Here is a 27,647-nt window from a genome sequence, read left to right on the forward strand (position 1 = left end):
TTGAGACAGCGGTCCTGCAGGCTTAAGGAAATAGATTGAAAAATGCATTTGGAGTGCAGAAACAGCATAAAACATGTTGCAGTTTGGTTCATTTGGGATTCCAGTCATATGGGCAGTGACACTGTGGAGGATTTAGCTTGCCAATCAACATCTTATTTATTTCCTCTGAACAGGATATCTTTATTCTGTGGCCGTCTTTGCCTCCAACATCTATGGAGATTGCAAAATCAAGCAGCTTGGGTGATTTTGTTGTTGTTGTTGTTGTTTTGTTTCGTCCAGAGCAGCACGAGAAGTAGGAAAATATCAATAGCAAGGAGAGAGCCCCTTGGCACCACGGGATTCATGCAGACTCACTCATCCCCAGGTCATCCGGCTGTGTCTGGCTCGGACAGAGGGATTACATGTTGGTGAGGCTGGAGCTCAGCTTGCCAGGGATCATCTGCTTGGTCTTGGCTAGAAACACCTGCCCAAGTGCCTTAGGCTGGGGTGGATGAGGAGAGGAGGGAAGCAGTTCAGAGGAGGATGAAGACAGACTGAAAAAGAAAACCCAGCTTTCCTGTCTGGCATGCTCTTGCCTCTTGAAGCGGAGTCCCAGGTGCATGGTTGATGTCTGGTAGCATGTGTGACATGGGGAATAGCCCAGTGCCCAAACGGAGAGCTGCACCCTGAGGGACAAGCACTGGTGAAAGGCTCGGGCTGCAGACCCCAAGCCTGCGGGGCCCTGTCCGGAGCCCAGGCTCTCCCCAGCGAGGAGTGCGGTACCCAAGGGAATGCGGTACCCAAAGGGATGCGATGGGGCCAGCATGCCCAGGGCCTCCAGCCTCTCTGAGCTGGAGCAAGCCTGTCCCTTCCCCCTCCTCCAGGACCTCTTGGCTCTCTTCATGGGGCATCCCATGGCCTTCCCATATTCCTGGAGCTCCCAAAAGTCAGAGACGGTGCATATATACATTATAAATGTGAAGACTGCCCCATTAGTCCTGGTATTGTTTCAAGGGGGGAAACAGAACAAACCAAACCATTTCAGACAGAAACAACTGTTTCAGGTTAGCTCCTTTTTTGTTTTGGTTTGGTTTTTAGAAGGTTTTCCAGAGCTCCCAGGGTGGGAGAGAGCACTCAAATTCTCATTTTCATTCTGCTCAAGAAAGAAACCTTTGCCTGCATTTGTTCCCTCAAAAATGAATCGGATTTTTTTCCAGTAACCCTCCCTGAATCAAATAGAGAAAAAGGGCCATTTAAATGAAAGATAGCGCTCAGAAGGTTTAATACATTAAATCAGATGCAGCGCAATAAAAACACATTGGACCTTTTCTTCAATGAAGTATTTAGCTATAAGATCTCACTATTAAAAATGATTTTTTGCCATTGTTTTTTCCTGAAAATATCTGAGGTCTACTACAAATGAAAAACAACCCTTCCAAAAAGAGCCATCAGAAAACAACTCTGGATTCAAATTAACGTAACATGTTTTGTTTGGGATTTTGGAACTGGAAAAATAGACTTTTTTACAGACAAAATATAGTAAATGCAAGACAGTGGGGAAGAAGGCCACACCCCAACACATTAGCACAGAAAAATAGTTTTTGCTTAAAAAAATATTCACAGATTAGGATGGAAAGAAACAAATAGGATCATTTCAATATGTTGAAACACTGCCAACTTTTTTGTTTTGTTTTGGGTTCTCCCCCAAGATGCATGTTCCTCTTATTAAAAAAAAAAAAAAAAAAAAAAAAGGAAATAGAGTACAAGAAAACAACCCCCCTCACTTGAAACACTCTAACCAAAGGTTTTCCTGCCTCATTTCCTGTGGGAAAGGTGTTGGTTTCCCGAGGAGCTCTGTGATGGCCCAAGCTGCTCCATGGTCAGCAGACCTCTGCCTTTTACACCTCCTGGCAATCTGCCTGCTCACAGCTAGGTCAGAGTCAAGGTTTCTCACACACTCTAAAGGATAGCTGTTTAGAGAGATTAGCACTGTGAATTTCTACTAAATTAAGGTCTCATGCTGCAGGACCTCTGAAGTGCTATCTTCAATTCTCCACATACCTTCACAGTTTCAGTCCATTACACTGCAGCCTCAGACAGCACCATCTCCACTGGCACCAGCTCTCCTTTTGCACTGCTCTGCTCTCCCAAGATATTTTACATGCCACATCACTGCAGCATCCCTTTCTCACATCTAGAAGACTGAGGGGCATAAGCAGTCACGAGGCTCAACGCCATCACTGATGAGTAGAACTCAGCAGACCCCAGGTCCCACTCTGAGTGCAAGGTCATCTTTAGCAGGCTGAGCACCTGTATTGGTGGGTCAGCCGCTCAGGACCCAGTTGAGTTCAGGTGCCGATGAACTGGGTGCTGCCCTCCAGCAGGCCAGGGATAGATGCTGTGTACAAAGCACTCACAGCCTGACTGGTAAAACACAGCTTGTGGTGAAAGAGCCACGAGGCGGAAAGATGACAGACCTGCCATAGCCTTGCCTTGCTGAAAAGGAACAGCCCACAAGGCTACTGGAACCTCCAGGGGAGCGCTGAAGCCTACCCAGGAGAAGTTTCTGCTCCACTTTTATTCAGGGGGTGGAAGCCAGCAAGGGCATGCCATGGTTAAAACCTAAGAACCAAACAGCTCTACAGATGTTGCCTAGCAAAGTTAGCATCTAGGCTTCAGTGGAACTAGTGTGACCCAGAAGTCTTGTTCATCTCCTCCACATGGGAGTCATTCCCACCCAGAACAGACACTTTTTCTTTCTTTTCTTTCACTTATTTGTTTCATCCTTCGGGGGGGGGGGGTGGGGGGGGTGGGCAGGGAGGAAGATAGAATATCAGCCCCTTTTTAGCTTTGGGTGGGGCAGAAGGGAAGGAATCTTATTGATAACAATAGTAAGTGCTGATGAAGAGGAAGCACATCTGCAGAGGATACTTTCCAATAGATTATTGTCTGCTGGGTGTCACCAGCCCATTTCCTCCCATCTGAATTCTGCTGGTGGAAGCACTCCCGAGAGACACAGCTTCACATCTGTACACAACACCAGAGCTCAGAAGAAATGTGAATCCTAGCTTTCAAATGCCAGTAATGAGAGCAGAGCGGGGGAGTAAGAATTGCTTCTTTTATTAATCAAATCCCCCCTCCCATCTGTACTGCCTGCCATCATCCATTCTGGAGAGCATTGTCTAAGCAGGAGAGCGGGAGAGCATGCCCGCCGAGCTGCTTGTGAAGTCTATTGGTAGAGTAGCCTCAGGTACTACATACTCAATTTAACAGTGATGCCACCGCCAGGGCTCTGGCAGCTAATGGAGGGCTTTGTCGGCTGCCTGGAGGGGTGATCCATCACGCAGAGTTCAGGCCCGACTGCGAGTGGAGGATGCCTGGCTTGGGAGAGTGATAGCTACCAGGGTATCTAGGCTAAGGAGGAGGAAAGAGAAGCATTGATACTGATCTGTTTAATCATCAGCGATGCCTAACCCATCACCTCTCAGCGCCAAGTGCCGAGATGCCCGAGGGGAGAACACAGCCTAGGGCAGAAGCAGACTCGAAAAGAGGAAGCTGTCAAGAAGTACAAGGGAAGAGCAAATCATCTCGGCATGGACAAGGTCAGGAATCAAAGAACTCCTAATGTTCCCTGGCAGAGGGGGAAAACCAGCTTCAGTTTAACTGCAAGTGAAATGGGTAAAATGAGGTTGTCTTTGCAGGGGAAAATTATAGAAGCTGGGTCTCAGCTGGGCTTCCAGTGATGCTCCTCTTGCTAACTGATGGCTGACATCAGGGATCCATCATTCCCAGGAATTTAGACAACCAATACAGCTATTAATTCCTCACAGAGTATCATTGCTCAGCCAGGACCAGTAAGAAGCAGTTTCAAATTTTCAAATTCTTGTCGTGGCCAGTGTTACCAAGAGGGCTCTGGGCTGGAGTCCAGCCACAGCTTTGCTTTCCCGCGCCGCTGGCCCCTGAGCCCTGGGCACAGGCTAAGGGCAGGAGAAGGTGCCCGGGCTCCTGGGCTGTTTTACCGCAGAGCCTCTGCTGACAACCACAACCCAGCATCTTGTCAGCGCCAAAGTGGAGGTGAGTTTGCTTCAGCTTGCAGCTCAGGCTTCCAGCACAGCCCTTTCGCTGCCGTGGGCTGCTCTGACAGTTGTCACCTGAGTCTGCAGATGGTGCTGGCTCCCCAGTGACCAGGATAAGTGACGTCTGGGACACAGGGCAGTGTCCACCTGCAACACCCCTCCTGACCTCAGGCTGTCAGCTCACTTCACTGGTGTCAGTGCTGACCAGCACCAGCTGTGCTTGCTCCCAGGCTGGCATGCCTCATGATTCCAACCCTTTTTTATTTTTTCCTCCTTTTTTTTTTTTTTTTTTTGAGTTTTCTTTGACAAGCCAGTGGGCTCAGCTGCAAAGTATCAGCTTCTCCCCGGCCTGCCAGGGACATAATTTATACCCTTAGAAATGAAGCAGCTGTGAGACGATCCAAGTATCAGGATGGGAATACCTCCGCTGTGGAGTTGCAGGAGGAGCAGAACACCCATGGCTGGCTGGCACCAGGAGCATCTGTGGTCCAGAGATGGGAGAAGCAGCGAGAGTGCACTGCACTGCTACTGCAACGTCTTGCTTTCTCTTCAGTGCTCCCCCCTGGGGGCCCACCAACTCCTGGAAAGCAAACTGAGGGTTCGGGTCCAACATGGCATTTTGCAGCCACTCGGTACAGGCCAATGGAGAGCCCCGTTGCTGGCTGTGTCCTGGGAAGTTAATCTGAGCATCAGCAGGAATGACACTGACAGAGCTTCCAGTCGGGGCACCGTGCAATAGTGGTGTCAGGCCTGAGAAATTGTACCTGAGCACAAGTCATGCTGTAAAACACCAAAGGGAGCAGGTCTTGTGTACTCTTAACAGGTGGAGACGCTGGAAAGACCCAGATCTGCATTAGGTGCAATTCCCATCACTTGGCAAGAGCCGACTCCTGCTGTGCCGAGCACAAATGACTAAGAGGAAAAGAGGGTCAGGAAAAAGGGGGGTTGTGGAGTTTTACAGGTCAAAAGCCTGCAGTGCAAAGGGCGGTTCACCCGAAATCACCAACGGCCTCTTCAGCACAGGATTCTCTCCACCGTACTGCAAGACACTCTTCAGACTGAGGCGCTTTCTGATACAGGCGCTCTGTTGTTCTGGACAAAGCCACTTCCAACTTGATGTGAGGGTAAAAGGATTTGTGTCACTTTCTGTGGCCTTCTTGCCAGCAAGAATATGTGATTTCCATTAGCATCAGCAGAAGTGATGAACCTGCACCTGCGAGGAAAAATAAAAAGGCATACCCCTAGATAAAGTGACCCCATGTAAAGGATAATAAATTTGAAGCTTTTAATCAATCCCATTAGGAAGTAGTATCTACAGTCTTGTAATCAAAATCCTGCCTGCAACACTGCCAGTCTTGTTCCTCCTTGCGGCCTTTTTCAGATATAGAGATTGCCTTGTGCTGAGGTGATATTGAATTGATTCAAAACAAATTTTAGGATGTTTCAGGCATTAAAGTTCTTCAGGAAGGTCAGTGGTTATAGGATATGAGCAGCTCCTTTTCAGTCTACTCTTTAGTTTCAATTTACAGTTCTGCAGAGAAACATAGAGTGATCCAATCCCCGGGTTTAGAAGAGAATAAAACAAACTCACGCCGTCAGCATGGGCAGAAGTCTTTGCATTTGATTGCAGCAACCCCTCCGTTTGTATCAGTAGTTGGACCTTGGATCTCATGTCTAAAAGCACATTCTTTGTAGGGTTGAGATTAAAGAGAATTGCGAAACCAAAGGAATGTTGCCGCACTTGGGTGTCCTTGGTGTAGAGACTGCAGCCTGCTCACCTCTGGGCACGGGATGGGCCACCAAGGGACCTTGTGAAATCCAGGAGGGAAGGGGGGGGTATAGAGGGGAAGTTAGAGGCTGCAGGTATAGGAGTGGACTCTTGCATGCAGGATTGTGAAAAAGGTCTGGGTCTGTTCACAGGCTATTGAGGAGAGAAATGTGACAGGGAATGCTACACGGTATGAGCCCACAGAGAGTGGGGGCAGCTGGGGTGGCAGATAAGGGCTGTTGGAAGTCTCCTGGAGGACAATGTGGTGAGGCACCTGAGTGATGGAGGAGTGCTAATGAGATGGATGTGCAAGAGGGGAAAATGGTAGTGGTGCTTTGACCATGATGGTCTGAGGATTCCATGGAGACAAGGTTTGCAGGGAGAGGTAATAGCTTCTATTAGAACAATTGGTATCATTGAGTGGAAAAAATTACTAGCTTTTGAGCACCCAGTCATTGCAGAGCTATGAAAACGAAATTGGGGGTGAAGTATTACAGAAAGTACACGGAGAGACAACGTGACATACACATTTGTATAGCTGGTGGGCTGCTTGGTAGAGCTGCTGTTGTCTGTTGCTCTTTCGGGGCACTTCCATTCCAGCAGGCAGGGTGTAAAATGCTTCTGAATCAGTGGAATGACTCACATTTCCCTTGTTCTCGTGTTTACTTATGTAAATGATAACAGTAAGCTCAGGACAAATGGAGCTGCATCCTTGTTGCTCTCGCACAATGTACATTTTTCCTTCCGTGGCCAGGACTGCTGCTATGCATTATTATGCACTGCAGTCAGAGACACATTGGTTCAGTGAGCCATACAGAAGATGTACAGACAGTATGAATCAAAGCAAATATCCTCAGGGTGAAAGCCAGTGTTCTCTATTTGTGGGGAAACAGAAAATTCACTTAATCAAAACCAGCAGGTCAGAGGCAATTTTCATTGCCGGGGCAGCTACTAGAGGGAGACATTGCCACATTCTCTAAGCCAGGGCCACCCAATTCATGGCAGTGTGTCCATAATATCTTTCAAACAATGAGCAACATGAATGCATTAGTATCAAACCCAGGTTAAAAGGACCATTGACCTAGCTGAATCACCAGCAGTCCCTGATAGCCTCACATCTGCTTCCATCTGCAGGTGGTCCCTCTCTACCTCCACTGCTCTAGAAGTCACTGGTTATTCTGGGAAGCCTGAACAGCCTGTCATGTTTCCAATGTTGAAAAAACAACCTTTCTCTTCTGCTGTAATCTTTGCCCCATCTTTGCCCCATCTGATGCATTCCTTTCAGCAGAGGGGGACTCCGTGGATGTTTGTTGACCTCCCTTGTGATCTCCTTCCTCTTCTGCTTTCCAACTTTTCCAGCTTGTTTGCAAAGTGGAATTGTTCCTTTTATTTCTGGAAAGGACTAACGACCTCTCTTGGCAGGGCATCTTAGAAGTGTCACTTGTCTGCAGGTTATTTAGCATTTCAATGCCAGTACACAGTGTAAAACAGCACCAGTACTCTTTTATTCACTAGCAGTCATTAAGTCAGCTTGATTGGTTGCAAAAGCTTTTCTCCTTTTTTTAAAAAAACATTTTTTAATTTAGATTATATAAAAAGCTAACATGAGAAATTTTAACTTCTTATTTATCCGCTGATGAAAATGGATCACCCAAGACAAAATGTTATAGCAAGTTTTCACAAAACAATGTCACAATTGCCGAGTGCAGTCCCTGCTGCTCTGACCACCTATGGCTGGGTTTAGGTGGTGGCAGAAACAGTTCACCCTCTCTTCATTAGGACAGAAAGCAAGTGCAAATCTGGTGGAAATACTTGAGACTTGAAAGCAGAAACAGACAATTCTGTCCACCTCACTTGTCGTTAGAGAAAGCAAGAGCCATGAATCAGAAGGAAATTGCTTTAATCTTGCTATGTATTAATAATACTCAATTTCATTTATTGTGAGTGAGAGGAATGCAGACCTCCCCTGCCTCCTGCTATGTTCATAATTTATCCACAGCCAATTAAGTTCTTCTGCTGTAGAATTAATAAACTATTATATTATTGATGCCAAAAATTTGGTATGGCATTCTCCGTCTTTTTGACAGCGTTGTGGGAAGTTATGGATATCATTGGAACAGCAAGGAGAGTTCTTCTGAATTCCTTTTTGTACCAAGCTATGGGAGGTGATACTCTGTGGGAATCAGTTCTTAATTCTTAACCCGTTACTAACTCGTGGCCACCCTCATCTGGCTTTTCTCAAAATGCTGAAACTTATCTGCATCCCTCAAAAGTTTCCAGTCAGTGGTACCGCTGAGGTCAATTAAGAGGTCAAAAGGTGGTTTTTTTCCATGTTTGCCTCATCACTAAGATGCACAGTCATTTTAGATACTAAAAAAATTAAAGGTAGCACTTCAGGATAGGATTTGTCTCACTCAGATAGAAATCAGTGAAGTATGCTGCTACAGCTGAATTAGACCCTATAGACTCCTTTCAAAGTCAGTGAAGAGAGACAGGTACTGCGAGGAGCAATTCTTCTAACCAGTGTAGATATCTATTTCAAGACAAGATAAAACACAGCCCAGGCAGCACTGACTCTACCGAACAGATCCGCATTGGTGTGGCCGACACTGCAAGTATCTCCGTGAAACTGGAGAAAGCCCCCTTGCCCTGTAATCTCAATACTTTTGGGAGGTCACCCATGCCACCCTCCCTTGAGGTGGGTGAGGTGTGAAGGGAGACTGCAGGACTGGCTTATCCTGGGGGCAACCCTGCAGACAGCCAGGTTTTGGCAAGGTGAGTCTCAGCACCCGAGATTGTCAACCTATGGAAGGGTACAGTGACGTGGGGAGTCAGCTTCTGACTGTGGTGATGAGGTGCTTAGCCATCCCAGGGTGCCTTTTGTAAAACACCGTGGCCATCTGGTCCCAAGCAGCATCTTCAACAACCTTCCTACCTAATGACCTGCACAATGAAGCCACCCTCACCAAGAGCCTGCTGATGGGAGCTGGTGCTCTCTTCTCAGTGCTGCAACTGTGTATGCCCCTTCTGCAATACAAAAGGATTTTTAGTGCTGTACAAAATGTCAGTTATTTCCACCAAAAGAGCCACGCTGCAGTGTCATGACTACAAGCAGGTTTGATGTTGCCTGGGGTCTGTACATCCCCTCATGGGAAGCTCTAAAGCAGTGCGTAGTGTTGGACAAAGCCATGGTTCTGCCAAGCAGGTTGGAAAGGCAGGTTTGTTCAAACCTGATTTTTTTGAGGGAAAACATCTTTTCTGTAAGCAAAAATTTCCTAGACCTACAATACCTCTTTTGTTTTGGCCAGAAACAGCAAACAGGGCCTGACTGCCCCATCATCAAAGACCAGGCTGTTTTCTTTTTGGCTAACTATGACTGAGGTCAAAAGGCAAAGGGCTCCCTGGCATCTCTCCAGTGTCTGCACTGGAACCTGCATCTCCTGTGGTCCAGGAAAATGCACCCGCTGCCAACCTGTCACCTCCTCTGGTGGTGTGACTTTGCTGATGCACTTCTGGTAGAGCTTTTCCATTTCTGTAACTGAGCCTTGCAGCAAAGACCATCTCTGCTGAACATCCAGACATTACTGTCTCTTCCCAGACATGATTCGCAATGTTTCTGGTCTCTCAACGGGAAAAAAAAAGTGCCCCAAACCCTAAATCAAATAACTCACTCGCTAGCCAACCAAGAAACCCACCCCGCCTCTCAAAATACTGTTTCAGTGCAATATGAAATAGAGAAACAAATATTGAAATATTTCTTTAGTTTCTGCAGCAGTAAAATCCTCCCTGCTCTGCGGTGGGCTGTAGGCTCAATTTCTGACTCATGTAAAGTTTTATTTAAAAACTGAAAAGTCCATGTAAACAAAGTTGAAGGTTTATTGTTCCTAAAGACAGCTCTGGGCTTTTCTCTATGGTAACCTCTCCGAAGGTAATTAGGGAGCCATAGCAACAGTTACACCTCCCAGCACACTGTCGGCTCTCTCTCAAATACTGTGCAAACTCCAAAACATACAGGCAAGCACCCTGGGGATGCCAGGCTGGTTTACATTATGTAAAAGGCAATTGATGTTTCCCAACATCACTTGGGCCTTTGTTTTTGACAATGTTTTCTTTATTTCTGCTCCAGTGTGTGAACAGGAGACACTGGCCCAAAGCCACGATCATGTATCCTTGCATTTTGTGGGAAGTCTGGCATGTGGTGCGGCTGTCCACACTGGGAAGCCTTGCTGGCAGTGAATTACCACATGCTGTGCTTGGATCCACGTCCTGCAGCCGTCTCTGCAGTGGGGGTGATGCTCGATAGTTGGGGAGAAATCACAGCTTCAGTGTTCAGCCCTCCAGAGATTTGAGCTGAGTGCTCTGGAGCTCATGGGATTTTGCTCCATTGCTGATCTAGGTTATAGGAACTTTGGAGTCACCTAATTAGTATTACATCTCCTGTTGTTCCCTGGCGAGTATCTACATCACTGATACCCACTCCTCACCAGTGAGTTCCATCACATATCTTCTACAAAACAGGCACTCCAAGAAGCCCAGAAAAGCAGTCTGGCAAAGCTCCCTGAGCTGGGGTGGAATAGCAATGAGGTTTTGTGCTAGATGTGACATCAAAGCACCCAAACCAGTGATTTTCCTCAGCTCTCCATGGGTGTCTTCCTCTTTGTAGAATGGGACAACAACACGGTTCTGCTTATAAATTTTTTACAAGAGATGTTCAAAAGCTCTGACATTCAAAAGGTCTTTAGTTACAAAAGGGCAGAAGCAAGGCCCTCACAAGGTGACAACTTCCATCCCTCTCTTACAGAGCAGCTGGATACAGAGTGGGATGGAGGGTGGAATACTGCAAGTAAGGCAAGTTTGACCATACAAATTGGACCTCCTCAGATGCAGTGGCACAGGACAGAAAGCACAAGTGTCTTAAACAAACCTTAGACCTCAAGTACTCATGGGGGACCCAGCCATGCCAGCACTCCTGCCTGTTTGTTTTGAACACATCTGTGGGAAGCACCACGTTGGCCTGCCAGAGTATAACTGGGATGGACAATGGGCCTGGGAGGCTCCAGTAGAGGTGATGGTCTTTGCGTGGATGGTTCTTCTGAAACAGGACTCTCTTGCAGGAATGCAATATGCTGGTGATAAATGAAAGCAGCAGGGATGGCAAAGCCCTTTGAGTACTTGAAAATAGAAGTGGGACTCTGGGGCCTGGGCTTATCGCTAATTTTTAATAATTAGGGAAAATCTACTGTTCTCAGGTTGCTTCACGTGCCTCTTGCCTCCATTTCCCATGCCTGTAAAAAGGGGCATCCTTTGTAACACAAACCAAGGCCTGGTGACAGGAATGCCTCTGCCAGAGCTATTACTAGCAGCACACATGTTCAGCCTTAGCCAGGCAGTGCATCGTCCGGCGCTTGCCCACTCTCTTTAATTAAGTGGCCATCTTCCATCTCTGCAATGAAAATTTTGCTGGCCTGGATGAGGATGGACCCCACGGTGTTTGCTGTTCACTGGTGATCATGCTGTGATGCTTTAGAGAAGCCACTTCTCGGTGGTGCCAGGTGAGGTGCCATGACCAGGTGCTGCAGATCACACGGAATGGAGGGGGCCCCGTCCTGTCCCTGTACAGCCCCGTACTGCTTGTGTCTGTCCCCTGACACCAAGGACAGCAGCAGCAATTTCTGCTAAAATAAGGAATGATTATGAGTGCATTTAAGCCTATCCACCCACTTAAGCAAGGTATTTAGACGTAACAGGTCTCTGGTTTGGAGCTGACAGGTGTTTGCTCTATGAAGACATGAAAGCTGTAATTTCCCATAATAAATAGCAACTGCTTATTAGCTGATCTCTCCTTTCCTAATTTTGTTTTATGTGCGATCTTGGCAGAAGTGCAACCACTCAGCTGCAGGTGGGAGATAGGAAGCAAACTTAAATATGCAGGAAGAAAGAAAGACTACATCAGAAAAACACAGCAAGAGAATTAAAAAAAATTGCAGAAAGGGATCAGGGAAAGTGGGTTCAAGGAACATTTTCCTCTCTGGACGAGTGTTTCAGTCTGACTTACCTGCAGGTGGGAGCACAGTGGTTTTCAGTCTCCTCTCCACAGCAGCTTGTATCCGATATTGCTGAATGTGGCTGTTCAAGATCAGCACCGGACACACCATTTTCATTTCTCCTCCTCAGGTTGTGGCTGTTAAAAAAATACAGAGTTGATTCAGTTCAAGGACCCGAATGTGGCACCCCGTGATTCTCTCAGCATTTCTTCTGAGAAAAGGGCACTGCAAAGGCTTCTCCGCCTGCCCGTTTTTGCCGTCTGATTTCTATTTGTGATACCTCTAAGCCTCACCTACAGCTCAGTTTCCCTGAATGGTCCCATAGCGAACAAGATTTGAGGGTTTTGTGACCTCTATCTTGTTGGAAGGAATGGGTCTTTTAATCTCCCAAGAGCCTAACAGGTCACAGGATGATAATTACCACCAAATAATCCAGATGGGAGTGAGACAGGTGGGTCTGAAGATAAAGGACATGCAGCCACACCATAGTCATCACAACCACTAGAGCCTAACTGGGACTCGGGGGCTGTCTCTGCGGGAAGGCAGGCTCTGAATGGACTGTGGAGAGAAAATAACACTCTTGTGCCCTCTTGGCGGTCCCATTAGTGTTGTCAAGAGACTGGCAGAGCGAGGCAAGGGTTTGAACTGTCATTGCCTGCCTTGCAATCATTTTGCAAGGGGAGTATCATCATCTTCCAGGCTGTCCATCAGGGAATAAAATTCCCCTTCCAAGAAAATGAGACGGGAAAAATGTCTCGGTGAGGACCGTTAACATATAAATGCAGTGAGCCTGAGTTCTTTTTTCCTGTTTTCCCATCCCAAGAAAGTTCTGTTTATTTTAAATTCTTGGTTTTCCTGTTTGCCAGAAGGAATGATACCTAAGGAGCAAACACGTTAATAGAGTGGTAAGAACCAGCTGTGTAGGGTGGATGACAGAGCAGCAGCCCAGCGCATGCTCCGTGGCAGCGTGCTGCAGGCAAAACAGTCTCAACTTGGGGAGTTTTTGCTTAATTTAATTTCTTGCCAATTAACACCAACTTCTGATGCCTCATTCAGGTATTGAGAAAAAAAAAAACAACACCAAAAAAAAAATGACAAGACAATTAAAAAACACTTAGGAAAACATATTACCTCCCATTCCCTATGGCTCAGCTACAACTGAACACTTTCCTCCCCTCCCCACCAACCCCACTGAAGGCTGTAGGCAGTGAGGGTTGATGCTGCTCTTTACTTGTTACTGGTTTTCCTCCACTCAAACGTGGGTCGCCCATGGCCACAGTCCCTCAGGGGTGTCTCTGCCCTGGTGTGGGTCACCCACAGGCTGCAGACCTGGCATGCCTCAGACACTGTGATTTACACCTGACACAGAGCAGAGGGCAGTAGCCGAGCCCTGCAAAACCTTGACAGGAGGTTTCAGCATCCCCCCATGGATTTCTGAAACAGAGGTCACGATATTAATATACATCCTGCTGTCACTTCATTGAAATGACAACGGACTGATTGCATTAAGTGACCTGTCAGCTATTCATTAAACACCTGATTGAAAACTGTCACTGATGCCTTTTCTCTTTTAATTAACACCGATGCTTTTGAAGGCAGGCTGGAGCCAGTGTGCAAGGTGGGCGGCAGGGCTCTGGGCTCCTGCTGTGGATGCTGGGCTGGGGGAGCCAGAGGACGACCCTGCACCCTGCTCCCCTCTCTTCCCTCTGACTCTGCCTTTGGAGAGAGCGTTAATTAAAAACTGTTTCAAGGACTCATCTGCTGAGGCTTCTTTCTTAATTAGCACACCCTATTAGCAGTAAAACTGTGTAACACAAACACGGTTTTACAGATCTTCCCATTTCCTTCTCCTGCATCTGCTGGAGCAATAACAGAAGATGGATGATCCATGGGCGTTTCAGCGGATCAGGAGCCAAATTTTTGTTTTCTCTGTCCCTTATCTCTCCAAGTGTTGCCAATGTCTGGATGAGGGAGGTTTCATCTGTGTCCCCGACTCCGGAGGGTGAGGCATGTGCATGCAGAAGGCTCACTGATGAAGTGGTTTGTATGGCAGTTAGCACACACCGAGCGTGTTAACATGAAGACCAGCTCCCAGAGGTGCCCCAAAAGACTGAAACAGCAATAGTGAAGAATAAATACATTCAGCCAGAAAAATGGTTTTGTCGGTGCTGAAATACACGACGGTGCCCAGGTGTTCCACAGAGACCGGAGAGAGAAGCGCTGGGTTATGCCCCGCGCTGCCGGGCTGTGGCTGTGTTGTGGAGGGACCAGGGGGAGATGCAGCCATGCATCCTTGTCTGCTCGCTGGCTCCTGCACAGGGGTCCCCTCCAAAGCAAACAGCCCAAACCACCAAACAGTGAGCCCAACCCACCACTTTGGAAACCTGCACCTTGGCTGGCAGCTCTGATCCATACCAGAGATGTTTATACAAAGCCACATGCCTGTGGCTTGAAATGATGGAGGGTGGTAATTTCTGAATACTTCGGAGGAATACAAAGCCCAAATATTATATTCAAGTATAGAGTCTCCAAAAACCCTATTAACAGGCTTCTCTTCATTATTCCTTTGATTTGCATAGTGCTGTCTTAATGCAGACTAAATGTAATTATTTCCCATTGCTGTTTTGCCTGTATTAGTAAAAGCTAATGCCACAGGGCCTCGTTCAAAAACTGCCTGTATAAATATTGTTAAAAATAAATGCACAATGTTAATTCTCCGTCGTTCATGTCACTGTATATTTAATGCTCTAAAAAGCTAATTACCACTAATTTTATTCTACATCTTCTTCAGGTCTTACAGTCTTGGCACTATAAGATAAAAGAATTAATTGTTAATTAGCATACCTTTTTTGGAGAACACTTTTTTCTTTATCAAAGATTACAAGAGGAGGAAGTAAGGGGGAAGGGGAAGAAATGAAGCTCTCAATATTTCTGCCAGCTATGGTGCCAAAGTGGGCTTTTTCTTAAACAACACCACAAAACTTTCATCTGGCCCTGGGGAGGAGAAGTACAAGCTATGGTGTGTGAAGCCAATAAAAATCATTGGTATTATTATTAGTTTTCCTTGCACTGGATGTCTGAACGCATTGTACCCGACTGTGTCTGCAGCCTGATGGATTTGTAAAATGGAAAAGGATGTCACTGGAATTTTAGACATCCACCACCAAAAGCCAGGGTGCACTTAACTGTGAAACGACCTGGGAAGGCAGCATGAGCATTAACCCCAAACATTAGCACAGTGGTACTGCACCTGAAGGAGCATCGGTGGGGGGTGCCAAGCATTCCTAGGCACCCTAATGCCCAGGGGAAGCTGGAGAGACCTCCGAGCTGGGTGATCGGGCATGAGATATTTCACATTACCACCTCAAAAAGTCTAAATGCAATCAAACTCATCATACAGGATTAGATTTATGCCACTCACCTGAAGTCCTGTGCTTGTTGCCTCGCTTTACCCCAACTGTTCCAGCCATAGCTGTGTCTCAGTCAGCCCCACATGGGTAGATCCATGCAGAAGACATTCAGCCGAGAAGGCAGAGGTGAACTGCAGCGTATACCAACCCTAGACTCCTACACCCTTTTTATTCTGGGGTGGAGAGGGTGTCATAACTATCTGCAGCGCCTGGTTAGCACAGACTATGCCGCCCTTTGGGTTCGCCCCCACACATGGTGCCTTTTCCTCCCTGCTAAGGACAGGTCCCTGTATGGGGAGACCACAGGGCAAAGGAGACTTTTCCATCTTTCTACTCTTTTTTGGGGCTTCCCTAGTCCCGACCAGATGGGATTTCAAGGAGGGATAAAGCAGGGGTGGTGGGCTTCTGTGGGAACGCAGTCGTCCTGTTCCTGCCCTCATTGCAGGTCTCCCCCCACCAGCCTCCACCCCGTTGCTTCCATGTGGTTGTGTGTCTCACTCAGACCTGTTTCAGGCAGAGACATTCACAGTGAGCTTGACCCTGACAGCAGCAGCTCTGCAGGTCACAGGAAAGAGCATTTCACCAGCTTTGTCTTGCAGAAGCCAGGACCCCAGCAAGCCTCACCATGCTGATACACTAACCATACCCCTCTCCCCAGTTTAAGCCTTGGGGAAGCCAAAAGGGGCATCACCGAGCTGGAATTAGCCCTAATGGTCATTTCCTTGCCCTTGTGCCCAAGTTTTCAGTCATCCCCTGCCATGAATTACCTTCCCAGGGCCACCATGCTATTACTCTCCACTGCAACAAGCACACCTCAGAGCCTCACCATTCAGTGTCACGATAGCAGCATGCCGCTGATGCCAGAGCAGACTTGCTGGCTTTGTGATGTATTTATAGTTGCATCGCTTTTCTCTCCAGCTGATGGGAAATGTCAGGGAACTTTTAATTTGTAACAATGAAGCAAAACTCTTCCGCCTCCATATTTACATCAATTAGGGAGAGTTTGCACACACACATTTCCTGGAAGAAAAGAAAAAAGAAACAAATGTGGGATGAGTTTCCTACTTAAAATATTCATGAAGTCAGGTAAAAAATACAGTAACTGGCTAGACAGGCTTGTTAAAAAATATTAAGGGCAGAGACATGGGTACAGTTTAAAAGCATGTCCTGGTAGGCTTTTTGCCCTTCCCACTCGTTTGGTGGTGGACTCTGCCTGCCCTCGGGTTCTGTCACAGGCAGACGGGGACAGCCCCTTGCACCATGTCGGATGCTGCCCAGTTTGTAAGGCAGCACATCTCTGCAAGCTCTGCAAGCGTGGGGCTGTGCTGCCTTTCAGCAGGTCTCTGCTTCAGGCCATTTCTGAAGGGGAGTTGTGGGCTGTTAATTTTTTGCTAAAATTATTTTTTCATTGGCTGCTGCACTGCAGAGGCTCATGCAGCCTTAACGAGATGCCTTTGTCAGGAGCTACAAGCCAAGTGGACAGGGCTGAAGGAGATGGGAGATTCTGGGGTGGAAATGAGCGTTTCTTCAGCAGCAGCAACAGTGGGTTCTGCTGCTTCTTAGCAGGAAGGGAGAGCCTGAAAAACTCAGTGCTTATGGCTTGTCCAACTCCATCTGAGCATCTGTCTGCATCCATGAGCTATTACCTACTCCCAGTAAATATTTAAATATCAGATAGCTTAGCATTTTGGGGCTATTTTTATTGTACCTGCAGTCAGAGCACAGCAAGGGTCAGCCATTCAGCTGCCAGCATAATTCATACACAGCATTCTCCAGCATTATCCCATGAATCTACCATTAACCTGCATTATTCCATTAATTCAATATTTATCTCTGGTGCTGTTAATGAAGTATTTGATTTAACAGTACATGAATATTGTATCCTGCAGCAGTAAGAAAAAAGGTGAAATTAGAATTTAAAACCAGAACAGGATAATTGCTAATCTAATATACTTGAAAATTGTTAAACGCAAATTCTGCTAGGCTTACCCCAACCATGAGGCTGACATTTCAATCCAGTTAGCACAGATGGAGCATTTTGTAATTTGTACAAAGGGACATATTCCACCAAGGATGCTGGAACCCTGATAAGTTCACATCTGTTAGACATTTCATACGGTTTGCTGCAGCTACACAAAATTTTAAATCCAAGGGTAAAAATATGTCTTGGAGGAGCAATAACAGCTTGATTTAGTCTTGATGCTTTGTCATTTTCAGTTGTGATGGCACCAGGACACAGCCTGTAGAAAAGGTCTGGGCCACACACTAACAACCCATATGGAGGAACTGGGCTTGGAGAACTGTGAGCTGATTCCCTATTTGTATGCTCTTGTGTCTTCAGAATTGCTCAGAAATTCTTGCTTACAGACCTTGTAAGTTCCCAGACAGACTGAAATCAAATAGTGATGGTAACACAGGCTTTGAGACAAGCCTGATCTCTTTTATAGCTCTATTTTGGGCCAAACAATGGACACTTGACAGATGCTTGACTAGCATCTTCCAGAAAATTGCCACATTAACATTTGAAACTGCCAAAGATAGAGAATCTTCCACTGTTTATTTTAGTGGTTGATCATTCACACTGCTAAAGTGTTATGGCATCTTTCTCATCACTCTCACTATAGTTTCCAAATACTGTTTTTTGGTTTTCTTTCCTACAGAACACTTTGAAAAAGTCTAACATCAACTCACCTCTAGGTTTCTAAAATCTAAAATCTGTTTAGTTCTTAGCATTGGTCTGAAAAGTTTGCAGGGGAAAAAACAAAACAAAACAAAAACAAAGAAGAAGAAGAAGAAGAAGAAGAAAAAACCAACAGCTCAAAAAAACCCCCGAAAGTGAAAGCTGGCCAAAGTTGCTTGCCAGTGCTGTCCCCCTGAAGCCCTAATTTCATGGCTTGGACCTCAACCCACACAGCAGCTCTGTGCTGCCATCTGGGCCACTGCAAGCTTGCTGAGCCTATTCCACCTGGTAAACCTTCCTAAAATTTCTCCTCCTGCACTAAAGACAAGGACTTTGAACAAAAGTTGACAGCCTGTCCTGCACCTCTTACTCCATTCCTACTGCACAGCTCATGGGAAGGTTTGAACATCTCTTTTTCCTTCCAGTTGAAACTCCCTTGCAGATTCCTGATCAGGGCTTTAAACAGACAAAGAAGGTGCTGTCTGCAGACAATCCCTTTTGAGTTTTATCTTGATTCCACTGCATGCTGGGAGAGGGAATCTGAAGCTTTTATCAGGGCTTTGTGGTTACCCAGGCAGTACAGATCGATAAAGCTTGTTGATACATACCTCATTATCCTGTCTCTGACTCCAGAAGCTCCTATTTACCCAGGTCATCAGAGAAGACCTGTAAATAGGTCAATTTGGGGAAGGAGGGGGCATCTACCCACACTCCCTGCTTAGTATTCAAAATTTGCACTGATTTTCCCATCTATCATGGGGTGGTGACTGTTAATTACATGGGTGATGAGAAGCCATGGAGGGAGAAGGCAGCATCAATCCTGCCCTTCTGGTACTTGCCAGAATATTCATGTAGAGTTTTTTCTTGTTCCTGGATCTGCTCAAGCATGTAATGATGAGAGTTTTTTTGTGGAAATTCAGACTTCTCATAGCACAAGAGCCTCCTGCTCTGACATGATGTTTCCAGAACTGCACTCCTGCAGCCTGGGGAAAGAAAAAGGCCTGTCTCGCTCTTGCAGAATACAGAGAGCATTTGCAAGTTGTCGGTGTTTCTCCCCACCTCCTTTCAGCATTTGAAGTTGTTAGCAAGCAAAGCTTTTATGGGGAGTGTAACAGCCCAATGTTACACTATAATAGCTGCTATCTTGTAAACCCAGGCAGTGATGAAAGGAGACCAGGGTCAAGAGTCAGAGGCTTTGTATAGGGCAGAGGGGTAAGACACGCAGTGTATCACATTGATGAGATAGCTCTCACCCAGGTATCTACAATACCAAGGGCCTTGCTGAAAGAGCACTACAAAGGCAGATTTTTTCAGATTCACTCACTGCAGTGTGGTCAACCGTGTCAACACACCACAATTACTACCATGCATAAAGGACCAAACTCCTCCTCGCCTTCACCGCAAAGGCTGAACCAGGGAGAGATGCGGACCAAGTGCTGAATATCAAGTTTCTTACTGATGCTGCGTGATTAAAACCGAGTCTGGGCTTCAGTACTGGACCCAGTCCAAAACGATGCCTCACTAAATGTCTGCAAGGTCCTGCCAACTTGTTGCAATATAAAAGTGCTGCTCAGCTGGTCCAGTGCTTTCCATGACCATCCCACAGCTCCCCAGAGGTGGGCTGCTTGGACTTTCTGGATGCTTGGACCTCCTTGCCTGTAAGCAGTCCATCTGCTGATTTCAGTAACACCTGGGCCCTTCACCTGAGGTTTTCCAGCTACGTCAGGGTTGATTTTCCTCCTACAGGGAGCTTTACATCCTCATTTTTTTGATCCTTACACATTAGATTTTTTGAAATACCAGAAGTTCCCCACAAAGATGCATAATATTTCTATGTGTGGTTCTAAAAAAACATTTAATTTAAGAACCACTGGATAAGGTTCTAGCTTGTCTCAGACTCAGGTAGGCATCATAACACATTTTTTTGTGTCAACAGCTTCCTGATCAAACACATCTCCAGTACATGCTTTACCCGTAGGCAGTGGAAATACCGTAGCTCTGAGAAGCTGGGAGTTTCTCCCTCCCCTTTGATGTCACTTAAGCATCAGCACCAAGGCAGAATTAAAACAATACAGGATAAAAGAGAAGGGCTGCTGAATACGAGGTGATCAGCTGTTTTAATGATGAAGGCCCTGGGTCTGTGGATGGACTCAGTTTGGTTCCAACTGCATTTAAGTAAAATACTGCAACATATTTTTGTTGGGAATCATTAAATTATTTAGGCTGAAAGGAACCACTGGAGATGTCTGGTCCAACCCTTGGCTCTGACTGCAAGGTCAGATGCAGCTTTATGATTTTAATGAATCCCCCTTGATGTCTGTCATCATGTTTCTGCTTCCAGGAACAAGGATAAAGGCAGTTTTTTTCAGGCAGTCTTCCCATAGTGCCTACACAATGGGTGCAAGTTCAGGGAATGCAACAATTACATCAGATGACAATTAGATGCTCCCCATTCTGAATCCAAGCTGTCATATTTTTCCAGTCATTATGAGAGATAGATCTCCAGGTATTATTTGGCAGCTATGTGCAATAGAATTGTTTTCATTAACACCAGAAGAGGTAGAAACCCACCCCACAGGCTCTGAGCTGAAAATTGTGATGATACCTTGGGTTTTACTACCAGACAGAAGCAGTTAACACAGCCTGGTGACCCCTACTAGCAGTTCTCACCTGTAATAACCTTTTCTTTTTTTCTCCGCTGCTTGCTTATATGTTCTGAATCTCTCTTTGAATGAAGGGTGTCAGTTATTGCAGGTAGCGCCTGATTCAAGGCTCCATTCCTACGTTGGGAACAGGTTTGCCTCAGGACACATGAGAAAGTGATTTATTTAAATCACATGCAGTGACAAAAGAGCATTTGTCTGACAGCAAATATATTATCATCCTCTGGTGGGGCATCCTTCCAGGGCTGAAGCATGAATCATTGCCACACAAATCCAATGAACTGCTTTCATTTGGGGTCCATGCTGCAGCTGGTTCCCCTTCCTCTCCAAGCATATCTTCACCACTTCCACATGGTCTGTGCTGTGAATCAGGCAGGTTTTCCAAAACTGTTAGTCAGATAGCCCTGTTGCTGCAAATGAAACCTTTTATTTTTGGTTTTTGGTCTGTTCTTGAGATCTGCAGTTCTGCTGATGCTGGTAAACACTGATCAAAACCAAGGCTTTTTTTGGAATCCACCCCCCAACACCAAAAAAAAAAAAAAAAAACCACCCAAAACCAAAAACCCAAACAGTGAGAACCTTGAGTTTTAGTCAGAATGTATTTTCAAGTAAACATTTCCAGCTGGCTCCAGTAATTACCTTTGAGGGGGAGTCTGTTTGATTACCTGTAGCTAAAGGGAACCTGCACCAGCTCATGTCAATGCCCTTTCTCCCTCCTCTTTTGTTTTGCTTTTATCACTCACTAGAAAGTCACTAATTATGTCAAATTCAGGGTTAGGAGGATTTTTATGATTTTTATTACTGTAGCATTCCTCTGATCCAGGAGATTGAGTTAACTGGGACCTGTGCTCAGTCTGTAGCACACACAAGCTTGGTAATTCCACACAGGAACAGAGTCCTTGTGGAAGACAAAGCCTAGCCTTTAGCCATCTTCTGTTCCTGCCCTAAGAAGAAACCTATGAAAGAAATTAATGATTAAATTGTCACTTAAGAGTACATTGGGTTTAAACTGAAATGAATCAGTTCAGGCTGGATGTTTCTGTATCCCTTTAAACCTTTTGGAAAGTTAAATTTAGGTCAATATCAAAGTAAAACATCATTTCAGCATGTCAAGCCAAAGTATTCATTTTGCCAATGTAGAAACTGACTTTTAAAATTTTTAGGTATTATTTTCTCTTTTTGTCTCTCTCTCTCCCCCTTTTGCTTGAAAACATTTCTCAAAGTTGGTTCAGATTCATAAATAATTATTTTTAAAGTTTTTTCCCTCCAGAAAATGGGAAGAGCAGAGCTGAAACTCACATTCATTTCCCTGTCTACAGCCTGCCAACCTGTTCAGAGTAAGGATTTTCAGATGCACACACTTCTGTGCTTTGAAACAAAAGCAGTATAGATAAAGGAGGACATAAAATGGTGAGGGTTTTGGCCAGTTGCCCCTCTGCAGGGGTTCCTACCTAGTTCCAGACACCAAGGTGATGATTGCATCATGGCAGATGATTCCTATTTACCTGTTCATTTGCTCACCTGTTTCAAAAAAGCAGCAGGTGATGATTTCCCCACTTGCACATCCCTTACCGCAGTAAATAAATGCCACAGACCATTGCCCATTTTCTATTAGAAATTAATTCTGATTTATGAATGTGACAATGTTTATAATTAGCACAGCAATGTATAGGCCCTGCTCTTCATGGGTAATTTTTCATCTCTATTAATATGCACTTGTTGGTGACAGTGACTGTTTTCCACCTCATAAAGTGACAAGACTCACACGTCAACAGTGCTTAATGCATTAAAGGTGTTTCACATTAAAATGAACCACAAAATCCAGATGCACTGTAAACAAGGTAGAAGAGAGCACAGTCTGAGTGGGATGCCTGTGTGCGAAGGCTTCCCCGTACCAGCATGGCCCCCAGACAAGCCCACAGGAGCCCATGGAGACATGACAAATACACGTCAGGCCTAGGTACCAGGAATATCCTTCTCCTTTAAGCATCAGCATTTCAGAACCACCCAGTTCTTGGTTCTGCATCAGAAGGAATGGCTGGATTTTCAAGGAGCTCAATGAAGATGTGATGCTATACAGGGGTAGCTCACAAAACTTCACACAGGCAAACTCTGTCCAGATATGCAGGCCCATCAGGAAGGAAGATTATACAGAATTGTGTTGATATCATCAATATTTTGTTTTACAAAAAATTCTGAAAATACTGACATATCCTGTTTAGGTCTGCTCTTATTTTAATAGAACATTTTCATTCTTCAGTTTGAAATTACTTTTCACTTTGTGGTGATATTTTTAATCTCCAAACTGATCTTAAAATTAAATGCATTAACTCACAAATCTTTGTTTTCAGGACCAAAAGGTCTGACTTAGCTAGAACTTCACCAGAAAACAAGCTGTTTCAGGCTGGGCTAAAGTTTTAACTTAGACTTGGCATCATGAATAGGGAATTAGGCTTTGAGGGAAAGGACCCCTTAGCATCACAATTTTGGCTCTATGTGCTTCTTTCCCTAGAGGGACAGCAAATTGTTAGTGGTCTCCATAATTAGATGTTTGAAGAGTAACCTTCAGATCCTTTCTGGAACCCATCTTTCAGCTTTTTCACCCCCCTGCTTCCCACGGAATATTGCACCTGCTGTCCCCACCCAGGTACCGCCCACCACAATATCTGCTTCATTCCCAGTTGCAAGCCAGTCCTAGGGATGTTGTGCATGACAGGGTGTCGCTGAACACTCCACTTTGCTTCTGCATATGGAGTGGATTAGAAACCACCAGTGCAAGTGTCGCTCAATGTCCCTGAATCTGCCATCACTGCACTTCTATCAGCCACAGAGGAATTGGATCTACCACATGCAGCAGTCTCCCTTTCCTAGCATCGGGGCAGGCAGCTTTAATGCTCTCCTTTGCAGTGCCAAAACACCTGCAACATCATGAATCTCACTTAACTTATTGCTTTCCCAGGGCTGAATTCAAAATTCCCATGTCTTATTAAAAGACAATCTTTAAAGAGTAGTCCTCTCCCAGTCATCAGCCCCTCTTCTGGGATTCACTCCCCAGGCTGTGCAGTGAGGTAGGTTGTACCCATGTTGCGGTAAATGCAGTAATATGCATCCTACATGACCCAGGGGGCTAAGCAGTGATATTACACAGCACAGTAATATTTCATTCAATCAGATAGAGGCACAAGAGAGGACTATGTATTAAAATGAAGGGGAAAATTTTATTAGTTAGAAATTGGTTGCAAAAACAGAGCCCCCGCTCAATTGCATTTCTTTCTCTCTTGGCCAAACCCTAAAACGCTGAGAGTTGACCCCTTGACTGGTGTAAATTGTGAACATTAATGTGGCCATGATGCTTTATGTTGAAGTTCTGGCTTGTATTAGTTGTACACCAGTGTAAGCCCTCTGAGTGCCAGGAAATTATTCCAGCTTATAATTGAGATTTGTATCTGGCCCTGAAGAGTAACAGTAGTCTATAGCATATAGCTAATGGTTTTATTAAGAACTTTTCACTTCTGCTACTTTATGGGAACATTTTTGCAATAGATGGGTAAATCTTTTATCACTAGGAGCGGAAGAGAAAAATACTCCCCTAAACTTTTCTGCATGCTAGAATATCTTGATAAAAGGATGCAGCAGCAGGATGAGGTGACTGGGGTATACGCTAATTCAGGTCCCCGGGGGGATTGCCATTACATGAAGATCCAGCCTAGGGTGGACTCAAATATCTGCCCAAAGTATGGTCTCTCTTTTGTCAAAACACACATTTTCTCTTTACCCACAAGTATTTCTCTCAGTAATGTTAAAATCCTGCATAGATCTTACGGATGTTTGCGGGGTCTGCTTTATTTTCAATTCTGTTTTCTTTTGCCATCAATTTATTTGGGGTTCTGACTAAATGTAAAGGTCCTTCCTCCCAGCTTGGGGTTTCATTTGCAGCACAGCAAACTGGCCCTATTCATCGACAGCTCTAACCAAACAGAACAGACTTCTTCAGCTGAAAGGGACCTACAGCAATCATCTGGCCCAACTGCCTTACCATTTAAGGGCTGACCAAGGGTTAAAGCATCCCATTAAGGGCATGGTCCAAATGCCTCTTCAACACTGACAGGCATGGGTGTTGACCACCCTCTGGGAAGCCCGTTCCAGGGTTTGGCCACCCTGTCAGTGAAGAAATGCATTCTCATGTCCAGACTAAACCCACCCTGGCACAGCTTTGAACCATTGCCATGCATCATAACACTGGGTACCAGGGAGAGGAGATCAGCACCTCCCTCTCCTCGTCCCCTCCTCAGGAAGCTGTAGGGAGCAATGAAATTGCCTTCAGGCTCTTTCTCTCCAAACAGAGTCCTCATCCACTCCCCAAAGGACATGCTTTCCAGCCCTGTCACCAGCTCTCTTGTGCTCCTCTGGAAGCATTCAAGCACCTTCATACCCTTCTCAAATGGGGGGTGGGGTGGGTGGGGGGTGGGGCAGAACTGCCCACGGTGCTCAAGGTGAGGACCCATCAAAGCTGAACACAGCGGGACAATCCCCTCTCTTGAGTGGCAGGCAAGATTTTCCTTACAAAATTACTGAAGACTTTCAAGATGAGGCAGTGGTTCCTTATTTGTGACTGAAAGGTGATTCTGAGCCCCAGCTTGCATTCAGGAACGGCTGTGCAGCAATGGCTGTGACCCGGGGGTTTCTGACCCGGGGGCTGTGCAGTGCTGCTCTGCAAGGCAGCAGCCATACACCTGCCTGCTTGGCTTCCCTTCACTGCTGCCACCCCTCCAGCCTGCTCAGCCTGCGTGCATTGCCAACACAGCAGGCTTTCAGATGCAAAACGTGCCTAAGAAATATTTTGTGCTTCATCTGATGCAAGCACCACCCGATTCAAAGAGATGAGAAGAAATCCAGCATCTCACCTGTATTATCTCTGGTTTTGTGTTAACCTGTACAGCGTACGAGGTATAATATGCCACAGAACAGACTACAGAAATCTACATGCCCCCAGTCATCTGCGGACTATTGCCCCTTTTGTCCCTTGTCATTGCCAGGGGATTGGATCAAAAGACCTTGAAAGGTTCCTTCCAACCCAAACCAGTTTATGATTCTAACAGAGCTGTCACCAATGGAGCAAGTTGCTTTACTTCCCCAAAACAGCAGCACACAGCACTTGCAGGTCTGCCTGGCCCTTGTCTTCTGCAGACATCCAGAGAAAACATTGTGATGTCCCTCCCCTTCTGCTACTGCTGCTGAAATCAGGAAGGGACTTTTGATTATGTCCCAGCAGTGGGCCACACTGTGATAATTGTGCCAATATGGATCTGGAGTCCCTCCATCAATGGCTGTGGAATGACCCTGGGATTGCACTGCCCTGTGCTGCTAGACTGGAAGTGGAGTAATTGGGACTGTCAAATTGAGTTGACAAAGACTTGGAACAAGGCCATCATTAGTGTTCATTACTAGATATTTTTTTTTAAAAATCTACTTCTAAAGTAAAAAGCAGTTCCCCAAGACCAATTTAAAATCTATTTTTGCTTCCATCCCTGGGAGTCTGGAAAAGGGTATTGAAGCAAGCTTCTTTCAAAGTCTCTGGTGACTCGACTAATTAAATCAGGTGCCTCATGTGGAAAAAAATATAGAGAAATAGATACACTTCTGTAGCTTCCTTTTTTTCATTCCACAATTAAACCAAAAGATATTTTAGAGCTGTTCGTTTGTTCATTTTGTGCTCTGCAAACTCATGAGATTCCCGGAAAGCTGCTAAAGCAAATTATTGTTAAGAATAGCTTCCTCCTTTATGAAAGGGTGCTCACTAGCCCTGAAACACCACATAATTTAGGGATGCAGAACATGAAACTGTGATGACTTTGGAATCCATGGACTCACCCTTCATGTTTCCAGGCATTTAGCAGCCAACTCATTCCCACTGTTCTGCAACTTTTTACAAAGGACTGGCCAGTACGGTGCTCTCATTTGGATACTTTCCTTTCATTATTTATATATTTTGTCTAAAATATATGCCATTTTAGACTACAAGTACATCTGGTTTTCCCCTTTTAATATGTAAGTGGGTATTTAAAAATAACACTTTACAGTTTTCTAATGGCTTCTCTGAGAGCGATTTGCAGACACTAATGACTGTGCTCTAACAACACTCCTGAGAGCAAGCCCTGTCATAATACTGTCCTCAGTTTTAACAGATTGCAAGACTGAAGCACCGATGTGGTGTCTGTGATTGTGGGGAACCCACATCACCTAACCAGCACCCACCATTTGAGTCAGGAGCTCAGTGGTTGTCATTCTCCATAGAGTCCATCATAAGACAATAATAGACACTGAAGCTCCGAATAACTTTCTGAAATATATCTCCCCACTGACTGTAAGCAGAGCAGAAGTCTATGAGGACTGTAACTTAGACATCTGGTTTTATAGTGACCGCTCCTAGCTCACCCTCTCTACCCCTTTGGAAAGATGTTTGCATGAGGGACACTCAGGAAAGAAAAGGCAACTTAATGAAGAGTATGAAGGAAGTGTAGGGCTCCTTCCCTTCATGCTTTGACATGTCCAGATCTGTGCTAGCAGATGTTTTCCAGCAGTGCTTTCCATATTCATGCATGGACATTTGAGCACGGCCCTCTGTATTTCAGCCATTCTTCCCTGGGAAGCTGAAAATGGACATGAAAAATTGGGTCTTGTCTCCCCAGCCTTTGCCCCCGTTTCCCAATCCAAATCCAGACTGCTGGAGGTATAGAGACCCTCAGAGCTCAGTGATGGCACTCTCTGGTAGGCTGCCTTGTGTTATTTCTACGTCAACAAGCAGAATGGCATCCCAGGAGGGCCTTGGGCAATTTATACTCGAGCTACTGCTTAAACTCATCCCTGTCTGCTGAAGGTCAGCCCATGGCAGAAGCCTCAGATGGGGCTGTCCATGAGCAACAAGATCCCCTTATTTGGGAGGGGAAGGTATCAGCATCCTGTCCCGAGTTATAACCATCTCTGTTAGTAATATGTTATTGTTCCTCCAAATGGTCGAATTCCAACC

The 27,647-nt window shown here is 45.6% G+C and overlaps 1 long non-coding RNA gene across 1 annotated transcript; it reads right to left on the bottom strand.

Annotated features, from left to right (window-relative positions):
• Positions 1–1,712: 1,712 nt before the first annotated feature.
• On the bottom strand, positions 1,713–16,243 carry LOC308059933. The gene is made up of 2 exons (XR_013926521.1): positions 16,104–16,243; positions 1,713–12,004 (listed from the first exon to the last, which is right to left on the bottom strand). It is a non-coding gene; the product is annotated as an uncharacterized lncRNA (long non-coding RNA).
• Between the last annotated feature and the right edge of the window lie 11,404 nt (positions 16,244–27,647).

The sequence above is a fragment of the Falco punctatus genome, assembly GCF_963210335.1.
Source record: "Falco punctatus genome assembly, chromosome: 3".
Taxonomy (NCBI): Eukaryota; Metazoa; Chordata; class Aves; order Falconiformes; family Falconidae; genus Falco; species Falco punctatus.